Below are 21,012 nucleotides of genomic sequence, written 5' to 3' on the forward strand. Positions count from 1 at the left end.
AAAGCTCACCCAGAAGCTTCCAAAATACACTGTCTGTCTTGCCTGCCCTCTCCTGGTCATCGATGTACCGATCTAGTGTTGTCACTTACGTATTATTTACAATACATTGTCATTAGTACATATTGTGTTTCGATGAACAAAGCTACATGCACACACGCACAGAATTCTGGTCCTGTCATGCATTCCCATTTTTCATTGGTGACCATTACTTCATGTGCAAATGATTGAATCTCTACAGGGTTTGGGAACAGCTCCATCCAGTTTGTTGGGAATAGCTCCATCCAAGACCGCAAGAAATTGCGGACGCAGCCCGGATCATCACGCAAAGCAACCTCCCTTGCTGCCTTGGCAAGGCCACCAGCATTATCAAGGATGTCCCACCCTGGTCACTCCTTCTTCTCCCCTCTGCCATCAAGCAAGAGGTTTAGAAGTGTGAAAACGCATACTTCCAGATTCAGGAACAGTTTATTCCCAGCTGTTATCAGGCAACTGAACCATCCTAGCAACGACTAGAGAACAGTCCTGAACTATTATCTACATCTTTGGACTATCTTTAATATGACTTTACTGGACTTTATTTTGCACAAAACATTATTCCCTTTATTTTGTATCTGTACACTATGGATGGCTCGATTGTAATCATGTATTATCTTTCCGCTGACAGGTTAGCACGTGACAAAAGCATTTCACTGTATCTTGGTACACGTGACCATAAACTAAACAAAACAAAACAATTCCCTGTGTAAATCTTCCAGGCTACCCTTTCCTCTGAATTGCGTACTGCGGCACGGTGGCGCAGCGGTAGAGTTGCTGCCTTACAGCGAATGCAGCGGCGGAGACTCAGGTTCGATCCTGACTACGGGCGCTGTCTGTATGGAGTTTGTACGTTCTCCCCGTGACCTGCGTGGGTTTTCTCCGAGATCTTCGGTTTCCTCCCACACTCCAAAGACGTACAGGTTTGTAGGTTAATTGGCTGGGCAAATGTAAAAATTGTCCCTAGTGGGTGTAGGATAGTGTTAATGTGCGGGGATCGCTAGGCGGCGCGGACCCGGTGGGCCGAAGGGCCTGCTTCTGCGCTGTGCCTCTAAATCTAAAAAAAAAACAAAAAACGTACCTCTTTGAACAACCTTCATTCATATGTCCCGATATCTCCTCTTGTGGCTTGGTGACACACATTGTCTGTGGCTTTTCTAAATGAAACACAGCATATAATAATACAGATCATCCAAGTAAAGACTTCTACACCACATCCACTACATTCACTACACATCAGGATACCTCATAAGTAAAAAATGATGGGAAGTAAGATGTGCCTGACATGCAACAGGAATCTCTAGTGACATCAGCACCATGGCAGGCTGGGAGCAAAATACTTAAAAGGAACCTACCTTCCAGAAAATAAACACCTCAGGCTCATTGGCAACACCGCCAATGATACAGTTAACCTTACCCAAAGGCACCTCCGGCTTCAATAAATGATTTATGCACAAGGTGTGTGAAGGATGGTTTGAAGTCACTGCGCCTGCCTGACATGGATTGGTAAGACAGCAGTAAACTTGAGGGTGTTAATCACAAGGACGTTGTCCTGAGTAAATGAACGTCAAATCCTCTATTTCACCCTTGACATAGACGGCCATTATTCACATCAAAGGGCGAGGAATATGTTGCTTACCACCCCTTCCTAACTTGGAAATGTTCCTTCAAACAGTCCCGATGCACGGTTTTGACCCGGAATGCTGACAAGTCCTCTGTCTCTTCGGATGCTGCCTGACCTGATGATTTCCTCCAACAATTTGTTATTTGTTATTTTGGCATCATTAAAATTCTATCCCCGCAGTTGACTCCTCTGTGCCATGGGAGGGCATGCATAGTAAATTTGATAGCGGTGATGAAAATTATCAGCGATTATCAGTACAGGGCAGATGGAACCCTAAGCATAGTTTCAAAGCCCTTAAAAATGGTGTGAGAAAAGTGTATTCCTTATAATGACACAGAAGGACGCATTCAACACTTTGGGTCTCTGCTAGCTTCAAACCCATTTGCCTTATTTCCCTGAGTGCCTTGTACTCTACAACTCTCTCACACATGCCCATTAATTCCCCTTTTGATTCTCAATGCTCTCACCCTGTACTGAGGGGTAATTAGCAGCCAACTGAGCTGCGAGCACATCTTTGGGTGGAAACCAGAGCTGAATGGGAAGGGTGGAGTGGTTGGTGGGGTGGTCTAATTGGATTGAATAATCACAACTTGGTCCAGTAATTTGAACGCCCAGGAGCGGAGAAGATGCAAAAAGTGGTGAACACTGCCCAGTCCATCACAGGTACAGACCTCGCCACCGTTGAAAGGGATTTACAAGAGTCACTCTCTCAAACAGGCAGCCAGCATCATCAGAGACCTACACCACCCTGGCCACATGCTGATTTCAATCCTGCCATCAGGAAGAAGATATAGGAGCCTGAAATCTGTAACGTCCACGTTCAGGAACAACTTCTTCCCTACAGCCATCAGGCTATTAAACACTACAACCTCCAAATAAGCTTTGAACTGCATAGACTTGGGGGCATTGGTTTTGTCTTTTTGCATTATTATTGTTTGATTGCTTCTCTTATGTGTATGTATGTACATATATATATATGTGTATGTGTGTATATGTATAGTCAAGCACATATGTATAGTATACACACACGCACACACACACACACACACATAAATATATATAGATATATATATATAAATGCTGGAGTAACTCAGTGGGACAGGCGGCATCTCTGGAGAGAACGAATGAGTGACAGCTTCTCTTCAGAGATGCTGCCTGTCCCGCTGAGTTACTCCATTTTGTGCCTATCTACAATTTAAAACAGCATCTGCACTTCTTTCCTGCACGCACACACGCACACGCACACGCACACACACACACACACACACACACACACACACACACACACACACACACACACACACACACACACACACACACACACACATATATATATTTACAGTGCATTCAGAAAGTATTCAGACCCCTTCACTTTATCCACATTTTGTTACGTTACAGCCTTATTTAAAAATGGATAAAAAAATTTTTTTTATCATCAATCTACCCACAATCCCCCAGAATGAAAAAGTGAAAGCAGGTGTTTAGAAATTTTTGCAAAGTAATTAAAAAGAAATAACTGAAATATCACATGTACATAAGTATTCAGACCCTTTGCTATAACACTCAAAATTGAGCTTAGGTTCACCCTGTTTCCATTGATTATCCTTGAGATGTTTCTACAACTTGATTGGAGTCCACCAGTGGTAAATTAAATTGATTGGACATGATTTGGAAAGGCACACACCTGTCTATATAAGGTCCCGCAGTTGACAGTGCTTGTCAGAGCAAACACCAAGCCATGAAGATGAAGGAATTGTCCGTAGACCTCCGAGACAGGATTCTGTTGAGACACAGATCTGGGGTAGGGTATAAAACAATTTCTGCAGCATTGCAGGTCCCAAAGAGCACAGTGGCCTCCGTCATTCTTAAATGGAAGAAATTTGGAACCACCAGGACTCTTCATAGAGCTGGCTGCCCGGCCAAACTGAGCAATTGGGGAGAAGGGCCTTGGTCAGGGAGGTGACCAAGAACTCGATGGTCACTCGGACAGAGCTCCAGAGTTCCTCTGTGAAGATGGGAGAACCTTCCACAAGGACAACTATATCTGCAGCACTCCACCAATCAGGCCTTTATGGTAGAACGGCCAGACGGAAGCCACTCCTCAGTAAAAGGCACATGACAACCCGTTTGGAGTTTGCTAAAAGGCACCTAAAGGACTCTCAGACCATGAGAAACAAGATTCTCTGGTCTGATGAAACCAAGATTGAACTTTTTGGCCTGAATGCCAAGCGTCAAGTCTGGAGGAAACTAGGCACCGCTCATCACCTGTCCAATACCATACCTATGGTGAAGCATAGTGGTGGCAGCATCATGCTGTGGGGATGTTTTTCAGCGGCAGGAACTGGGAGACTAGTCAGGATCGAGGGAAAGATGAACGGAGCAAAGTACAAAGGCGGAGGTTCACCTTCCAACAGGACAACGACCCTAAGCACACAGCCAAGGCACGCAGGAGTGGCTTCGTGACAAATCTGTGAATGGCCTTGAGTGGCCCAGCCAGAGCCCGGACTTGAACCCGATCGAGCATCTCTGGAGGGACTTGAAAATAGCTGTGCATCGACACTCCCCATCCAACCTGACAGAGCTTGAGAGGATCTGCAGAGAAGAATGGGAGAAATTACCCAAATACAGGTGTGCCAAGCTTATAGTATCTTACCCAAGAAGACTTGAGGCTGTAATCGCTGCCAAAGGTGCCTCAACAAAGTACTGAATAAAGGGTCTGAATACTTATGTAAACGTGATATTTCAGTTATTTCTTTTTAATTACTTTGCAAAAATCTCTAAACACCTGTTTTCACTTTTTTATTATGGGGAATTGTGTATAGATTGATGATAAAATAAATGAATTTAATCCATTTTAAAATAAGACTGTAATGTAACAAAATGTGGAAAAGGTGAAGGGGTTTGAATACTTTCTGAATGCACTGTGTGTGTGTGTATATATATATATATATATATAACTTTTATTTCATTTATTATATTGTTCACAGAACTCTATGTTTACATATTCTGTTGTACTGCTGTAAGCAAAATTTTCATTGTTCTGTTTGGGACATATGACAATAAAATGCACTTGACTCTTGACTCTTGACCACCATGCACATGTACATTGGTCTGAATGGTCTCCTGCTCTGTTGAACCTTCTATGATTCCATTATGTTGAAAACTTGGTCTGGCTTGGTTTAGTTTCAATTTGACTGGATGGCACAGGAGAGGATGCTTTCAATTGGACTGGTTGTGGGAGAAAACGTGTCCACTAAAAGTCCATGAGACTAGCTGCTGCCCCTGCAAAGGTCAACCGAGTAGAACTGGAGACTGATGTTCCTCACCTTTTTTAGCGGGGGCAACCTAATTCTTTTGTGCACTCCTTGCAATTTCCCATGTACTGAAAAACATGAAAATAAAACGAGTCGTATGCGCAGATTGCACAAAAAATGTGACGCACGGGAATTTGACATATGGAAGAAATAAGTTTGGCCCAAAATCTACACCTGGTCAAACAGGGCACACACCCACATAGTTTGCTGTCTTCTTTTCTTCCGACTTTAATCTGGGTTGTGACAAATGTACAGTGGCTACTGGGGACCAAATAGTGATTGATTTTGACACTGTTCCAGTTCCAAAAGTGTGGGATAATTGAGGTAATAATGTTGGCAATTGGTAAAGAAGCAAATGGAATTCAAAGTAGTTTGACCTAATGCGTTAAACATATAACAGGACAATATGGGGACATATAGAATTCTGGGTGACTGGAAATGAGTGATGCAGCTGTAATTTATTCCAGCGATTCAGATTACATCCATAAATCACTTGAACTTCGTTTTTATGGTTTATAGACGTCATTTGAACTCTTGAGATTGAATTGTGGCCCTATACTTACTCCTTACCATCTATTCATCTATTACAGTTATATATAGCGCAGTTGCAGGAAAATGAAAACAGTGCTAATGACAGTCAGAAGTAGATCTGAAACATTATTGTTGGGAGATCATTGCAGACTACAGCATTGACAGTAAGATATAAAAAGAGAATAATTCATTGGACTGAAAGCAGAATTATAGATGGATTAAAAGTCATTAACATGGTATATGTACAAAATATGTCTTGCAAGTAATTCTTATTTATCACTCTCCAGACATTGCATTTCAAAGTGTCACACTTTATTACAGACACAAACCGATCTTGAAACAGTGAGAGGAAGAGAAGTTTCAACGTAGAAATAAAGGCTTCTTTCTTTTTAAGTCAGCTGATTCTAATAATGCTCCTCACCCTAAACTGTCCATGACTGTGGTTGCAGACATTGTACAGATGTTAACCTGAAATGTCAACCCATCCCTTTGCCTCCACAGATGCTGCTTGCGCCGATGAGTATTTTCAGCAGTTTATTTTTTGTACAGATATTAGTGTAAGCTTTCGGCAAACAAAAGTTAAACAGGGGTATGATAGGATATGTAGCTTCTACTGACGTCTTGCTAAAGCATCCACAGGGTTATTGAATGGTTCCAGATTCAAGCAGCAGTAATCTGAACTTCTGATTGCCTGCCACTTTAATTCCCCTTCCCATTCTCACTCTGACCTGCCTGTACCTTCCTGCACTGTTGTAACAAGGCCCAGAGTCAGCTTAAAGAATAACACCTCATCCTCTGTCTGGGCACGTCACGACCTTCTGCACTCCATATTACATTTTATTTTTTTTTAGAACTCGGAGCTCTGTGATCTTTTAATCTAACCCTGCCTTCTGCCTTTCGCCTCTTTTGAACAAAGGAGACAAAATGGTTGTTTTTCAATCTTCCAGTACTGTCTTGGAGTTTGGCGAGTAATGAAGCATTTTCAACCAATCTCTGGAGCTACTTTCCTTGTGCAGTCTATCGAATCCAAATGACTTCCATACCTTTAGTCCCCTGAGTTTCGCTAGTACTTTATCTCTTCCAGTTGGGATTTTCGTTAAGTTAGAGTCAGAGTCATATAGTGGGGAAACAGGCCCTATGGCTCAACTTGCCCAAGTTGGCCATCATGCCCCATCTACACTAATCCCCCCTGCCAGCGCTTGGGCCATAAATCGCTATATCGTATCCATGTACCTGTCCAAATGTCTCTTAAATGTCATGATAGTACCTGCCTCAACTACCTCCTCCATCAGCTCATTCCATATAACCACCACCCTTTGTGTAAAAAAGTTACCCCTCAGGTTCCTGTTAAATCTTCTCCCTCCCCCCCCCCCCCCCCCCTCCCTCCCTCTCACCTTAAACCTGTACTGTATCCTTAAGTTCTCCCACATTATTTTAAATTAGCCTATCTGGTATCTTAGGGATATTAGCAATGTCTTCTACAGTGAGGAAAGATAGAGAAAATGTCTTTAACAAATCAGCTCTTTCTTTACTTACTGCTTGTTTTTCACAAGCCAAGGTATGTAAAATGTAACATTTACCTTAGCTGCCTTCTTCCTATTTATATATCCACAGAAACTTTTTCAGTTTGAGAATTTCTCTCAAAATTTGCTTTTTCCTTGTTAGCTTTTTAGGCTACTGCTGCTGGATCCTGGAAAGTTCCCAAGCAATTGCTCTTATCACTTGGCATACCCTACCTTTCAACTTAACATTATGCTTTATCTCCCTTGTTAATCATCAGTTGTGCGTTTTTTTGTGGAATCAATCTTTTTGATTGGGATAAGCTCTCATTGAACATCATGCGCCAGCTGTTTGAAAATGTCACTATTCCTCCACTAACTTGTCCCTTATTCACCTCTTCACCTAATCTACTTTAGACAACTTCTCCCTCATAATTGTCTTTATTTAATTGAAGACACTGGTTATGACCTCTAGTGTTCATCGTCAACCTGTATTTTGTATTCCACTGTGCCGTGGTCATTGTCTTCTTGGAGATTTTCAACAACAAGATCCCTTATTACTTCTTCTTCATTAAAAAAACAGGATAATCTCTAAGATATCTCGTTCCTGAGTAGAATTAATCAGGAACTGCTCCAGAAAGCAGTCCTTGATGCATCCATAAATTATATTTCAATGACATCACTTCCAGTCTGGTTTGTCCAATCAATATCTGGGTCAGAATCTCCCATAATCATCGCAGCTCCTACCATGCCCTTGATATTTCCCCGTTTATGCTCTGATCAATTAAGAGGTGACATTTTGGGGAGATGTGGACTACTCCCACCTGTGTCTTCCTTCCCTTTCCTTCCCGTTGTTATTCATGATTTTTGAACCCAAACCGACTCCACTGCCTTTATATCACAACTCAGCACTGCCATTGCACTCTCCTTGATTAACAACGCGCTCCAACACCTTTCCCCTTTGGCCTGTTATTTTGGAACAGTGTACAGCCTAGAATATTGAGCAGCCAGTCACCGGCAACCATGTTTCTGTAACAGCTATTGCATCCAATTCATATGTTCCTATGTGTGCTATCAACTAATCTATCTTGTTGCAAATGCTATGGTGCATTCAAATAAAGATTTTTTACAGTCATTTACAACACTGTTTCGCATCTTTTCATTAACATCTCCTGCCTCGGCCGATCATACTATGACTGTCAGTTTCATATTGGAATCAGGCATCTCACTACAGGAATGGGGATGGGGCTGTTCCACATTCTGACTGGAATTGTTGTGTGTTTTATGCAGCATTCTCAGCTTGTTCCTTATCACACAGTGAGCCGAGCCTGTCAATTAGGCTCACTCCTAAGAAACAGTGTGATAGCATAAGACTTCTGAATTTCCTTAACAAACTTCTTTCCTACATAAACCATTCACGAGATTATCCCTCTTTTTCCTCTGACTGCATAACCTAACCCTTTATGTTATGTTTCTAGTCAGTACCCTGTCATCGAAACTGACAGCATGTCAACAGATTTCAACAGATTTTTAATAACCTGAGAGTCAAAAGTAAAATGAATAAAAAGTCATGAAGGAAGGAATAGAGTGGAGGTCAATGATATACAGTAGCACATGACAAAAGGATTGCTGATGGAGGATGCAGAAATGTATTGAGATGAGTAAAGAAACAAGGTTGTCTCCAGTGGAGATAGCATTGGAAACAATTTGATGTTTTCCAACATTGGGACTAAGGAGATGGGATTAGGGGGGTGGGGGGTATTGAGCTAAATTGCCAATGTAAAATGTTTGAAACAAAAGATAAAACGTTACCTCTTGTGCCGAGGTTGAGCTTAACTGAAACATTGTTGGAAAGCATAGACATTGAGGTCCTAACTTATTCATTTGGAAGATGTGATCATCTTAGAAACATAGAAAAATAGGTGCAGGAGGAGACCACTCGGCCCTTCGAGCCAGCATTGCCATTCATTATGATCATGGCTGATCATCTAAAATCAGTACCCCGCTCCTGCTTTTTCCCCATATCCCTTGATTCCTTCAGCCCTAAGAGCTAAATCTAACTCTCATAGAAACATAGAAATATAGAAAATAGGTGCAGGAGGAGGCCATTCGGCCCTTCGAGCCAGCACTGCCATTCATTGTGATTATGGCTGATCATCCACAATCAATAACCTGTGCCTGCCTTCTCCCCATATTCCTTGATTCCACTAGCCCCTAGAGCTCTATCTAATTCTCTCTTAAATCCATCCAGTGATTTGGCCTCCACTGCCCTCTGTGGCAGAGAATTCCACAAATTCACAACTCTCTGGGTGAAAAAGTTCCTTCTCACCCCAGTTTTAAATGGCCTCCCCTTTATTCTAAGAATGTGGCCCCTGGTTCTGGACTCGCCCAACATTGGAAACATTTTTCCTGCATCTAGCTTGTCCAGTCATTTTATAATTTTATATGTCTCTATAAGATCCCCTCTCATCCTTCAAAACTCCAGTGAATACAAGCCTAGTCTATTCAATCTTTCCTCATATGACAATCCTGCCATCCCAGGGATCAATCTCGTGAACCTTCGCTGCACTGCCTCAATTACAAGGATGACCTTCCTCAAATTAGGAGACCAAAACTGTACACAATACTCCAAATGTGGTCTTACCAGGGCCCGATACAACTGCAGAAGAACCTCTTTACTCCTATACTGAAATCCTCTTGTTATGAAGGCCAACATGCCGTTAGCTTTCTTTACCGCCTGCTTTACCTGCACTCCAACTTTCAGTGATGTAAGATTTGAGAAGTTTTCCCTCATTCTGCAACCAACACCAAACCAAAGAGCTGCAGTTTGGACATTTTACACGGGAGACTGGGGCTGATAGCGGAGAAAAGCTGCGGTCAGTTTACCAAGGGATATCACAATCCGTGGGTCCCAAGATGGCCGCGGGACCTCGTGACCAGCCACAAAAGCAAAAACCCCACAGCCCAGTCTCTAGGTTTCTGCAAAGCCACGGCCAGAACAATGGATGGATATTGGCCGTGCAGAAACCCGCGAAACCAGGTCGAAGTCCAGACACTGGGGCGCTGACATCAGCATACTCACAATGCCCCAAGCCAACCTACACAGTTAATCCCGTTAAGGGGGCACAATAGCCCATAGAAACCTACCTGGCAGGTGATGGGAAACCAGTTAAACCCATCACCTCTCAACGAGAAATAGATTAACAGACCGTCTAGCCATCACCGGTACCCCCGGACATAACGCAGAACAAAGAGAAATCTCGAAACCTATCTTTGAAACAAAGAGATCCCGAGATCTGGCGGGAGATAGGACGGGTCAGGATTAGTATAACTGGCCACGACTTTTGGGTTTTAAACTCACGCAAGTCAGAAGTCAGGCACACAAGAAAGTTAGAGGAAGAACTTGCCCAAGGAGGGGACGGCAGTCAGAAGTCAGAAGAAGAAGTCTCACGGCAGAAGTCAGAGGACGCAACAAACGGCACGGAGAACGGAGACTCACCGAGAAGAACGGAAGGAAGAAACTCACGGAACAAGCACGACCCTCACGGAAAACAGCGGAGAAGCAGCCCGAACAGCCAGTAACCCCAGTAATAGCCCCATGGTGAGCATGTACCCCGATCCTGCACATCCTGGACATAGTTTTAGTGTAAAGGGGAGGGTGGCTTAATTAACGTTGGTGTATAAGTAAATATGTGTTGGCCAATTTTGCGTTGTGTCGTACGTTCCCCATCTTACAGTCAGTATATATCTTATAGAACTGTGCGTTTATAATTCAGAGTCAAAGTATTCATGTAATTCAGTATATGTCTTATAGAACTGTGTAAAAGCATTCATGTACCATATCATATCATATCATATATATACAGCCGGAAACAGGCCTTTTCGGCCCTCCAAGTCCATGCCGCCCAGTGATCCCCGTACATTAACACTATCCTACACCCACTAGGGACAATTTTTACATTTTACCCAGCCAATTAACCTACATACCTGTACGTCTTTGGAGTGTGGGAGGAAACCGAAGATCTCGGAGAAAACCCACGCAGGTCACGGGGAGAACGTACAAACTCCTTACAGTGCAGCACCCGTAGTCAGGATCGAACCTGAGTCTCCGGCGCTGCATTCGCTGTAAAGCAGCAACTCTACCGCTGCGCTACCGTACCATAGTCCCAAGCGCTCAATAAAAGCCTTTTCCGTTTAAACCCTGGTCTTCAAATCTGGTCTGGTTGAATTTTCTGCCTATCAATGCTCCTGCATCTAAGTCCAGTGTCTAGAACCGTAGGGGATGAGTGGGTCGAACCACTCACGGGGAACCGGTGTGCGCGGCCTGGTCAAGGGACCAGAGCAAGGCACAGGGACCTTAGGTCGGGCGAAAGCTCGGCACAGAAACCCCTTACAGATAATGGCGACCACGAAGGGACACTGACAGCAGGACGATAGTGTACCAGAAAAGGATTTGAAAACTAGGGATGTAATGGACGAGCGCATTGCGGACTATGTCTTTAGCAAGGTGAATATCACCAAACAATGGATGTGTGTTTTATTAGAGGATAAGCGCCCACTGGATGCAGCGATCCGGTGGACGGCCAGCAAAGCCCACAAGAAATCTGTGGAGAAAGCGGTCTGGCTGACATGTTACAAAAGGCAGGTCCAGCTCTTGGACCGCGTGGTTGTGGCCCAGGCAGCCCAGATCAGGGACCTTCTTGAGGAGGTAGAGGAGAAGGCCACGGGTGGGCACCAGTTGATTGAGGCTCTGGACTCTTTAAACAAGGAGCGCCGGGTCGTGACCAACCACCACAAGGCCAGGGTAGAGCTGATGGAGTGCCAGATCACTGAGGCCATGCGCAGTGAAGGCAAGCTCAGGGAGCAGTGCGCTTCCCTGAGCCGCCAGCTGGAGACCCAGGAAGAGAATCTCAAGGGGGTTAAGGCAGCCTACAAAATGGTTTTGGAGGACAGGTCGGAAGGGGCCGACCACGGGGCCTGCTTGCAGGAGATAGAGGGTCTGCGGAGTGCTTTAAATAAAGCAAGTGGGCTGGTCTATCTAATGAACCCCCCAGCGAGCCAGTCGCTGGCGGTTGCGAAGGTCCCGGTTCCGGTCCCCAGAAAGACCGTGGTGGCTTTGGCCCCCAGACTCCACGATTCCCCTAGCTACGAGGCATCCTGGGAAAGGGGTAGTGTAGGGGTGAGAGAGAGAGAGAGAGGAGCTCCCGGTCGAGGACTCGGCACCGGCGCCCATGTGCCCGGTCCTGGAAACCAGACGGGGACCCACCGCGCTGAATGGGGACGCCGGACCCATTCAAAGCGAGATCGTGGTGCCCCACAGCTCCCAGCAGTTAAGAGCCATGATCGGGCATGTATCAAAATTGTTCGAATCAGGGGACCCTTCGCTGCATTTCAGAGAAATAGAGCAAACTGCCGCAATCAACGGTTGCGACGAGGGAGAACGGGCAAAATTGTTGCTGTTCTCCCTGGACAGCTCGATCCTCCAATGCCTCTCAGATGAGAGTAAAAGAGGGACCAGGACCTACGATCTCCTACGGGACGAGGTCCTGGAAGTTTTGGGGATGGGCGATGAGGGTCCATTTGCCCGATTGGGGAAGACCCTCCAGATGGAGGGAGAACCCCCGAAGGTTTTTGCGGCGCGACTGTGGACAGTATATCAGAGCAGTTGCCCGCACGTCCCCGCGCGGGATGTCCTGGTCGGGAATGGGAGAGCCCAGTGGCTCCGATGCTTGGTGTCAAACAGCCTGGCAGCCGTCAGGGAGCAGGCGAAAGCCTGGTTTGATCCCACAAAAAGTACAGAGGAGGTGGTTTTGTACCATCTCACGGTAGGGTATAGGAACACCCGGAGCACGTCTACCCGACTCGTAAAAGGGAAGGTGCACGTGGCGGAGGCTACTACACTGGCCCAAAAGGAGTGGCGACAGGAGGGTAACCCTACCGCACAGTCCAAGTGTTTCAGGTGCGGTAAGGTGGGGCACTGGCGGAAGGATTGCAGGGCCCACACCAAGGAAGATAGGGTTGGCACCACCCAGCGCGCCGAGGTCCCAGTTAAGCCCGAGATCATCGAAACAATGATCGAGGTGATGCGGTCCCTCATGGCCGCACAGGGGAAGGTGGCAGTCGCTACCGGCTCCCCGGGTGCGGGGGGGGGGCACTGGACATTCCTCAATGACATCAGCCCGCGCAGTTCGCCTATCTGTGTCCTCTCCGCTACGATGCGTGGAAGAGGCCGCTTGTGGAGATGGTAGTGGAGAGGCAAAGGGGCAATTATCTGTTGGACATGGGGGCTTCATGCACCGTGGTCCACACAGAGGAACCCTTTGACTCTCCACTGTCCACAGGGGTCCCTTTCGCACTGGCGGGGTTCACAGGGAAGGAACAGGCTGGAACACATTCCATCCCGCTGTCCGTTCATTTGGGGGCACTCCATACCACATGGGAGTGTATCCTGATGAAGTGGACAGAAGGGGGTGGGGAGGGGATCATTGGATCCGATTTTTTAGTAAGCCATGGGATCCTCATGGACTTACGGAACCACTGCCTTTGGGTGGACAAGGGCGGTAAGGGGGAGATAATAGTGATTAGGGGAAAGGAGGAGAAAGGGACTCTGTGCACCATGAAGCCGCCCGAGGGTTACGACCTCGAGTGCATGGTGGCGGAGGTCCCGGCCGAACTACAAGAGTGTGTGGGGAGCAACCTGAACGCGTTTGCGACCCACAAACATGATTGTGGTAGGGTAGTGGGGTTCGAGGTCAGCATAGACGGGGACCCCATGATCAGACCCCAGAGGCAGTACAATTTCCCCAAGGAGGCGGAACCCGATTTGGAGATAGCCATATCTTCACTGGTGCAGCAGGGCGTACTGAGGCTGATAGCCACACACGTGAACTCTCCATTGTGGCCGGTTAGGAAACCGGATAACTCATGGAGGGCCACGGTGGACTACCGGGTCCTCAACAGTAATATCCCCGCCTGCGCACCCACGGTGGCAGCAGTTGCCGACCTCATAGGAAGTAGCCCAGCGTCCGCGACCACGTTCACGGTGCTGGATATTTCAAATGGGTTTTGGTCCATTCCGCTGCGGCGGGAGGACCAGTACAAGTTTGCCTTTACTTTTAAAGGGCAACAGTATACCTGGATCTGCTTACCACAGGGTTTCCACAACAGCCCCAGCATTTTTCACCAGTGCATGGCGGATAGCCTGAGGGAATTTAGCCAGCGCCACCAGGTCGTGCAGTATGTGGACGACCTCCTTTTGTTCACAGACACAAAGGAGGAGCACGGTCCACTGCTGGCCGAGCTGCTAGAGCTGCTGGCTAGGAAGGGTTTTAAGATAAACCCGAAAAAGGCACGGATCGGTCTGCCAGAGGTAAAATTCTTGGGTCTGACCATCTGCGCCGGGGAAAGGGCTATAGATCAGGCTAGGAGGGAGTCGGTGCAGGAGTTGCCGATTCCCTATACAGTAACGGGTGTGAGGTCTTTCCTGGGACTGACCGGGTATTGCAGAGACTTCATCGAGGACTACGCGGCCACCGCAGCCCCGCTACTCCGACTCCTACACAAGGGAGTGGAGTGGGCTTGGGATGAGGGTTGCCAGGCCGCGTTCGAGAAGTTGAAAGGGGATCTGCAAACCGCACCAGCCTTAGGAGCCATAGATGGGGAGAAAGGGTTTTCTCTGGAGGTGGCAGCCAGTTGGGACAGCCTGAGTGCCGTGCTGCTGCAGGAACGGCACGGTAGGCTGCGACCAGTGGTGTACTCCTCCAGGGTGTTCACCGATGTGGAGAGGAGTTTCTCCAATTGCGAGAGGCACCTTTTAGCCACGCATTGGGCTGTGAAGAGGTCATTAATCTTCACAGGAACCTCTCCAATCACTCTCCTCACCCATCACACACCCACCCAGATGCTTCTGGATGGAAGGATCAAGGATGGGACCGTCAGCAGCGCCCGCATCGCGCGCTGGACCCTCCTCCTTACACAGATGAATCTGAAGATTGAAGGTCTGTGCGAGCCAAAGCTCGCGGCAAATTTAGTGTATCCCGAAACGGCCCATCGGTGTTCCGTGGAGGGGGTCTGGGACGTCGACATAGGTTTACGGGCTGGGATCCATCCCACAGGCCGGGAAATCTACGTGGACGGCTCCAGCACGGTGTCAGCTGGCGAACGACTCATGGGATGTGGAATTTATGACCCCAAGGCAGGCATTGCCTTGGCAATTAAGCTCCCCAGCACCATGAGCGCGCAGCAGGCCGAGCTGTCCGCAGTGGCGTACGTCATTACCCACCCAGAGAGGTTCCCAACCCCGTACACGATCTGCTCGGACAGTATGTTTACATGCAATTCGTGTACCGAGCACCTGGCCATCTGGTCCCGTCGCGGATACACTTCCTCAGACGGGAAGCCTTTAACGATTAAGCCCCTGCTAGAGCAGATCTTGGCCGCAGTAGGGGAGAAAGGGGAGGTTTTTATTCACAAGGTGAAGGCCCATTCCGCCACAGAGCCCCGGGGGAAGGCAACCAGCAGGCGGATGCCGTGGCTAAGGAGGGCGCCCGCAGTGGCATTTTCTGGGACCCCTATGGGCACAGGCAGATAGCAGCGATCCAGGGTAAGGAGGGAAACGTCGGGACCCCAAAGGTCACATTGCCTCTGGACCTGAGGACCGTCCAAGCTCAGGATCCTGTTTTAAAAGCCGTCCTCAGAGCTGTTAGTGAGGGCGAGCAGGTAGAGGGTCTCTACGGTAAGGCGGCCCTCTCCGTAAAAGAAGGCATGCTCTTCCATGCCGAACAGTGGGTTGTGCCACAGCAGCACAGGAGGGAGTTCCTCCAGCTGGCACATGAGGGTCCAGGGGCAGGGCACCCCGGACCGGAGTTTACGTGGCAGCGGGTAGAGCAGGTGGGATGGTGGCCGGGGCTTAGGGACGAGGTCCGTGAGTTCTGTGCCAGCTGCCTCGTCTGTGCTGCCAATAACCCAGACCCCCAGAAAAGGAAAGCGCCCATGGGACACGTCAGGAGGGTGGAGGGACCATGGCAGTCGATCCAGATCGACTACATCGGGCCCTTGCCCACCACCCAAGGAGGCTATAAGTACTGCCTCGTCCTGATAGACGTGTTCTCTAAGTGGGTGGAGGCTTTCCCCTGTAAGGCAGCTACGGCACTGGGTACTGCTAAGATCCTGGTCCGGGAGGTGTTCTCACGGTGGGGGCTCCCTCGTTTTGTGGAGTCCGAGCAGGGGAGTCATTTCACCGGACAGGTGATGCAGAACACCCTCATGCTCCTGGGCATTGAGGGGAAGTGGCACGTAGCCCACAATCCCCAGTCATCAGGGATTGTGGAGCGCATGAACAGGACCCTGAAAGAAAGGTTGAGGAAGGAGGCTATGGGCTCGCCCCAAAAATGGGCGGAGGTCCTGCCTCTAGTCCTCATGGGGATCAGGGCCAGCCAGTCTAAGAGCACGGGATATTCCCCGTACGAGCTGATGACTGGCAGGGTTATGCCCACTCCCACCCATGTTCTGGCCCCGGTGCTCACGGAGGGTCAGCTCGAGGAGGTTAAGAGGGACAGGTTTGTCCAGAACCTCTTTGAGCGTCTGAAGCAGGTCCACGGGCAGGCGGCTGGGAACATGGGAAGGCAGCACCTGGGCAACAAGCTGTTGCTGGAGCCGCGCAAGCTGCAGGAGTGGGAGGTAGGAGAACTGGTAATGGTTCGGAACTACGCTAGGGTAGGTGGTTTCGAACCACTCTACACGGGGCCCTACAGCATTGTAGATAAAGCCAGCCCCATGGTCTATACCGTGAAGATGCCCCGGCGGGTTAAATGGTTTCACATCAACCAATGCAAATCGTATAAACCGGGAGCACAGGGGTCAACCACAGGGGCCAGCCCTGTGAGTGGGGACTCACAACCAAAGATGAGGCAGGTCACGCAGACAGGCAAGGTTGCCTGCATGAGGGGGGAGGACATTCTCCAGGAATGGAGAGTCTCTCGTTTTGGGTGGGATTCAGACGAGGAAGGGCCAGATCAGCTCGACCAGGGGCTGGATCCCATTACGGAGGAGTCGGAGTCGGAGGGGGACGACAGTAACGTCCCCGACTCAAGCACCAGGAAGGCGAGGGTAGCGAGCGAAGGCTCACCACCTGTAGCTACAGGCAGGATGAGGTCGGATGCCGCGGGAATACCCAGCACCAAGGGGGCAGAGTTGGATGAGAAGGGGCCAGGGTCGGCAGCTGCGGGGGGTACCCAAGCTGCGACACGGCAGGAACCGGTCCTCAGCCAGGCTGTCCAGGGAGCAGTGCCTAAGGTGATCCTCCGTAGGTCTAGCAGGGAACCCCAACCTAGAAAGTTTTGGCCAGAGGTCAATCACGCCCCGAGGTACGGGAGCCAAGTGAGGAGGAGGGAGCTTACGTTTCAGAGGAGGTTTAGCCCCCGACAGGCAGCGACAGGCTGCGGAGGATCAAAGGTGGGAGACAGCGTGGTGCAGCCGCAGGAGACGACCCGCTGCAGCCCTGACGGGGATTAGCTGAGCCGCCCTGGGAAGGCGGCGCTGTATTATATTTTAGATAGATAAGGATTAGGTAATTAGATAACGATAAGTAATTTAGATAAGTTTTGTGGGGGTAGTTTTAAATAAAGTTGATGCGTCCAGGATGTGTGGGTGTGGGGTGCAGGCTGGGGGTCAAGAGACCCGCCCGCAGAGGCGTTTAACAAAGCCAAGCACTCCCCAAGAGGCTGGCTATACCATATTTTATCTGTTTTTCTGGAGTGGAAGGAGGCACTCGTATGGTGGATCGTTGCCACGGCGATCGGATGTGGGTGGGCCTATCGGGGCCGCACCAAGGACATCATCATTTACGGCTGCTCCGGGGACACGGCTCCCATCGCGACCGATGGGACTGGAAGGAGAGAAGCGGAGGAGACCGCAGTTCACTTTCATGAAGGCCGGTGGCCGGGGTGGCTGGGATCGAACTCTTCAGAATATTCCAGCGCCTCAGGCTTTGCTTATCGGGACACTTCGTTATTGTGCCCGAGAGTCAAGATCGTCACCCAAAGAATAAGCGCCACCGTTGGCAAAAGGATCTGCCTAGTATGCACGGGGAAGGTCCCCGCGAGCAGGCGGTGGTGGCTGAGGAAAACAAGCCGGACAATGGCCAACTCCACTGTTGAGTGGGAGAGACTTGACAATAACACTCACAGAACTATTTTTGGGACTAATGAACAGTTGAGTGTGTGTTGGGACAAATGGTGGGAACCGGATGAGGGGATCTATATGTGTATGTGGGGTTCGAGGTATCGCTGCCCCACGGGCAACAGCATATTTTTCCACAGACAGTGGCAGGATGACGGTAAGGGGATGAGGTGGGATGTTAGCTCGCAGGCTTGTGGGGTCCCCTTTTCCCCAATCCCGGTAAACGCCACTGAACTCATCACACGACCACGCACAACACCTCCCACAGTTCCACTGGCAGTAGCACAGGAGGGCGAGTGCCCTAAAACCACTAAGGGGCCCGGGAATGGCCTGGTACTGATACTGACTGACCAGGTATTGTACCAGGGGGTGCACTACGCAGTAGCCTCGGTGATTTTAAACCTCACCGAGGTGCGGTTGCCGGAGTGGTGCCCCAGGGAAACTGAAAGACTGTACCAGGTGCTACTGGCTATATTTACTATGTGTGAAATGTAAAGGAGGGCAGCGCCTCAATAACCGGGTATATAAAGGAGAATGGAGAGACCGTTACGTGCGGGTGGGCGAGCAGGACCCAGCCGCAAGCTGCTAGGAGGACGGGCCCCCTCCGCACCGAGTGAACTGTGTTTTGTATTGTCCTCTTCGAAATTGTATAAAGAGTGATTGCGAAGGAATGTACAAAATGTATCGTTTTGCTGTTGTTTTGTTTTCATGTCCTACATTAAAGCTGACACCAGTAGGAGGATGGCGGAGGCATCGGCCTGGGATGAGGTGTAGGTGTATATGTCTGACATGAAAATGTAAATGTTTGTAATATAGTTTTGCCCGGGACACGGGCAGTAAAGATCAGCCTAAAAGATGGGGACTGTACGTTCGCAATGGAACACTAGTTAGTTAAAACCTCAGGGGTCTGGATGTGGAGAATCGGGAAAACATTGCTCAACCACATTATTTAATTGATTCAATAAGATGGGGTTATGCAAATCAACAGGAGGGACTGTCAGATTTGAGAAGTTTTCCCTCATTCTGCAACCAACACCAAACCAAAGAGCTGCAGTTTGGACATTTTACACGGGAGACTGGGGCTGATAGCGAAGAAAGGCTGCGGTCAGTTTACCAAGGGATGTCACAATCCGTGGGTCCCAAGATGGCCGCGGGACCTCGTGACCAGCCACAAAAGCAAAAACCCCACAGCCAAGTCTCTAGGTTTCTGCAAAGCCACGGCCAGAACAATGGATGGATATTGGCCGTGCAGAAACCCGCGAAACCAGGTCGAAGTCCAGACACTGGGGCGCTGACATCAGCATACTCACAATGCCCCAAGCCAACCTACACAGTTAATCCCGTTAAGGGGGCACAATAGCCCATAGAAACCTACCTGGCAGGTGATGGGAAACCAGTTAAACCCATCACCTCTCAACGAGAAACAGATTAACAGACCGTCTAGCCATCACCGGTACCCCCGGACATAACGCAGAACAAAGAGAAATCTCGAAACCTATCTTTGAAACAAAGAGATCCCGAGATCTGGCGGGAGATAGGACGGGTCAGGATTAGTATAACTGGCCACGACTTTTGGGTTTTAAACTCATGCAAGTCAGAAGTCAGGCACACAAGAAAGTTAGAGGAAGAACTTGCCCAAGGAGGGGACGGCAGTCAGAAGTCAGAAGAAGAAGTCTCACGGCAGAAGTCAGAGGACGCAACAAACGGCACGGAGAACGGAGACTCACCGAGAAGAACGGAAGGAAGAAACTCACGGAAAAAGCACGACCCTCACGGAAAACAGTGGAGAAGCAGCCCGAACTGCCAGTAACCCCAGTAATAGCCCCATGGTGAGCATGTACCCCGATCCTGCACATCCTGGACATAGTTTTAGTGTAGAGGGGAGGGTGGCTTAATTAACGTGGGTGTATAAATAAATATGAGTTGGCCAATTTTGCGATGTGTCGTACGTTCCCCATCTTACAGTCAGTATATGTCTTATAGAACTGTGTGTTTATAATTCAGAGTCAAAGTATTCATGTAATTCAGTATATGTCTTATAGAACTGTGTGTTTATAATTCAGAGTCAAAGTATTCATGTAATTCAGTATATGTCTTATAGAACTGTGCGTTTATAATTCAGAGTCAAAGTATTCATGTAATTCAGTATATGTCTTATAGAACTGCGCGTTTATAATTCAGAGTCAAAGTATTCATGTAATTCAGTATATGTCTTATAGAACTGTGTAAAAGCATTCATGTACCATAGTCCCAAGCGCTCAATAAAAGCCTTTTCCGTTTAAACCCTGGTCTTCAAATCTGGTCTGGTAGAATTTTCTGCACTATCAACGCTCCTGCATCTAAGTCCAGTGTCTAGAACCGTAGGGGATGAGTGGGTCGAACCACTCACGGGGAACCAGTGTGAGCGGCCTGGTCAAAGGACCAGAGCAAGGCACAGGGACCTTAGGTCGGGCGAAAGCTCGGCGCAGAAACCCCTTACAGTGACTGGTGTACAAGGACACCCAGGTCTCGCTGCACTTCCCCCTTATCTAACCTAACACCATTGAGATAATAATCTGCCTTGTTTTTGCCGACAAAATGGATAACCTCACATTTATCTATATTATACTGCATCTGCCACACATCTGCCCACTCACTCAACCTGTTCAGGTCACCCTGCAACCTCCTAACATCCTCTTCACAGTTTACACTGCCACCCAGCTTTTTGTCATTCGCAAACGTGCTAGTGTTATTTCTAATTCCTTCATCCAAATCATTAATATATATGGTAAACAGTTGCAGCCCCAACACCGAGCCTTGCGGCACTCCACTCGCCACTGCCTGCCACTCTCTC

This window comes from Rhinoraja longicauda, chromosome 4, assembly GCF_053455715.1.
Source record: "Rhinoraja longicauda isolate Sanriku21f chromosome 4, sRhiLon1.1, whole genome shotgun sequence".
Classification (NCBI taxonomy): Eukaryota; Metazoa; Chordata; class Chondrichthyes; order Rajiformes; family Arhynchobatidae; genus Rhinoraja; species Rhinoraja longicauda.